Consider the following 3,067-nt stretch of genomic DNA (forward strand, 5'->3'; position numbering starts at 1 on the left):
ACATTGGTCACTGTTGTTTGCAAATGAACCATTGAATTTGGGGAAATACTTCCCAGATGAACAAACTGTCTATAGTTTCTCATAGTCACATGGTATAACTAAGGAAATCAAATATACTTGATGGGCCTAGGGAGTGCAGGAAGGCAGAATGAAGTAAGTTTCCCATTCAGCAAAAAAACTTTAAAATAAAAATGCAGCTAAAGCTTTTGGATCCTCAAATATGAACTCGGAAGCAAGATAGTTCAATGACTAGTTCCAGAGAAACACCAAATCTCATAGAATTTTACTGAAAATATTAATCATGAAACACAGCAAATAAATTTAAAACCATATAATCCATGAAGAAATACATATATCATTGCTATGAGCTTAGCAGAAAGAAAATAATAAAGTTACCAGTCATTTAAAGGTTTAACATAAAAAGAAGCTCTAGCAAGCAGCCAGTCTATTGCTGCAGCAGCTTTCCCCAGCTTCAGAGGTTAAGTTGCAACCAAGGGCATCCTTCCCCCTGCAGGTCAGGACCACAGCAGGAACAAGTTCAGTGTCAGAGGAAAACACTTGTACGGAAACCTCCTTTTTATTACAGAAGCACTAACAGTAAACTGGTTTACTGCAGATAGGCAAGGGCATGTCCCTAATTTGCCACCCTGATTCTAGGAGGCTAGATCTGTTAGATTAGTTTTGTTACCTGCCAGTTACTTCAACCAGTAGGATCTTGTTCTGTGGTCAGTGGTGGCTGTTGAGGTGAAAAATTAATTGCTTCTATACGCTCTTGCCTATGGCCATGTCCTTTGAATTGTCTGTCTTTGACATCACTTTTTGGCCTGAAAGCATAATAAATCTCTGCAAAAGTTTTGCATTCTTTCACAAAGTTGCTATCCACTGCTTAGATTAGAAACAATCTTTTTACTCAGTATGTACATACTATTTAGTATAATGGATCTATGACTGGGGCACTTATACAATGCCAAAAACTCTATGAACTTGCAAGCAGAAATTAATAAGCACCAGAGAAGCATAAAGTTACTATTTTTAGAGCTATACTGGAAAAGAGAGCTCTAATAAAGCACTATAAGACTTCCTTATAGGAACAGTCACAGAAGGCTGCATTATAAAAAGAATTAAAGCTATGCATCTTTAATTTTTTAAGATGTCCCCGATGTGTTCACAGTCTCAGGATGTGGTCTGCTCTGGCTTAAACTGCATCAGCAGCACTTTCAAAAGCACAAATGAATACAGCCGCTTGCAAAATAAATGGTCTGGTCCACTATCTAGGACTACGTAACTGGATACAATTTGACTGCATGTACTACCATACAAAAAAACAGGAATATAAAAAGCTAAACCAAAGACTACAATGGGAAGAAAGAAATGTATCATGTTAACAGTGTCTGATAACTGGCAAGACCAAACAGGTACTGTTCCAAATAATTATAGTTCCCATGGGATTCAAAGGTGCTTTGAAGACAGCAGGCACTGACAATATTAGTTTGGGCTGTGAAGACATATGGAACCAGGGGCAATCAAACCCATTGTACAAGCATTATAAAAGTTACCTGTTATCTTTCCAGTCTTACTGGCTTTTGCCTCCAAGTGTGAGCTGGAAGACTCTTTATAAAGGAATTAAAAGAACCCACAATAGTTGGTGGGACTCCCCAGTGCTGCAACAAGCCAGTTATCTATTCTGTGGCAATTTCTCCACTCTGGTGAAATGTCACGTATGCTCATTTAGCCTAGTTTATACAGAAAAATAAACAGAAAAGATACCACCACCACCACAAAAACCCCCACAAGAACACACACACACACACACACACACACACACCCACCCAAATGAAACCAAAACAACAACAAAAAATGCCAACAGAGCCCTTCACTGTATAAAAATAAAAGCAATTAAAATTCATATCCTGGAATGAAAAGATGCAGACCTATGACTGCAACGCCCCTTTATTTCATGTCTTCCAATACACTTTCTCTTAAACATTTTTGCCTTGCTTCTGTGAAAGCAAAGTAATTACTGTTTAACTGTGTTATTGTTTCACATATTGCCGAACAAACCATAAGAGCCAAGGCAACCACAATGATTACAAGAACCTGCATCTCCCACAGATATGTCTGGTGACATAGTCTGGGTACAACTACAGCATAATTAGAGGATTTTGCCCATTGCTAGAAGGTTGAGACTTAACGTGTCTTTAAGGCAGCAAGTAGGCCATAACATAAAGCCCAGTATCCCAGCTTGTCAAAAGCAAATACCTTGCAGAGGGCCTAAAAAGCAGGCCAGGCAGGTAAGATACACTTCTTTTTAATAGTCTCCCAGTGTCCAGTAGGCAGGCCAGCAGGTAAGAAGAGATCAAAAAGTCCATAATTACTATCTGAGAAATCCTGTGCCAGTGATGTCTAGGGAGGCTTTGTAATGGTTTTCAGAGGGACCTGGATTTCATGCGTTTTACAGACATTTTGAATCATCTAAGTAAAGCATCACTTAGTTTTATGTAGAAAATCTCTCAGATCTTGTGCATCATCCAGTGGAGGCAAGGATAAAATCTGCTTTTACACGGCAGCATCCCACAGTCTGCTCAACTTGCACTTTCCTTTTTCTCCTACCAATCTCCTTTTCTAAACACCTTCCAACCCTCACAACAGGTAAGCAGGTCTCCCAGATAAAACACATTCTTTCAGTCCACAACGATGCCTTCCTCATATTGTATCTGATCCGGAGTCTGAAGCAGGAGCAAAACAGAGCTACCTGTGTCACCGCATCATGTCCCACACGGCTGCTTCCCAAGGCTTTCCTCCATCCCCACCCAGCCCCTGCCTCCTCCCACGCCCCCTTGCTCACCAGGCTGTACTTTCCTTTGAACTCCCTCCGTCCCACTCTCTCCTCATTTTAAGCTCTCCTATTTCTGCTCCACTCGCTACTCCAAGCCACTTCCCTCAGGGTTTTCCACTCCTCTTTCCCGCTCCCAGTTTTGTCGTATTTTTTTTGCCATATCTTTTCTAGCAGATTTCTGTGGCCGTGCCCTTTCCTTCCCTCCTTCCTTCCCCACTGAATCCCATCCAG

This window comes from Mesitornis unicolor, unplaced genomic scaffold (genome assembly GCF_000695765.1).
Source record: "Mesitornis unicolor isolate BGI_N332 unplaced genomic scaffold, ASM69576v1 scaffold18284, whole genome shotgun sequence".
NCBI lineage: Eukaryota > Metazoa > Chordata > Aves > Mesitornithiformes > Mesitornithidae > Mesitornis > Mesitornis unicolor.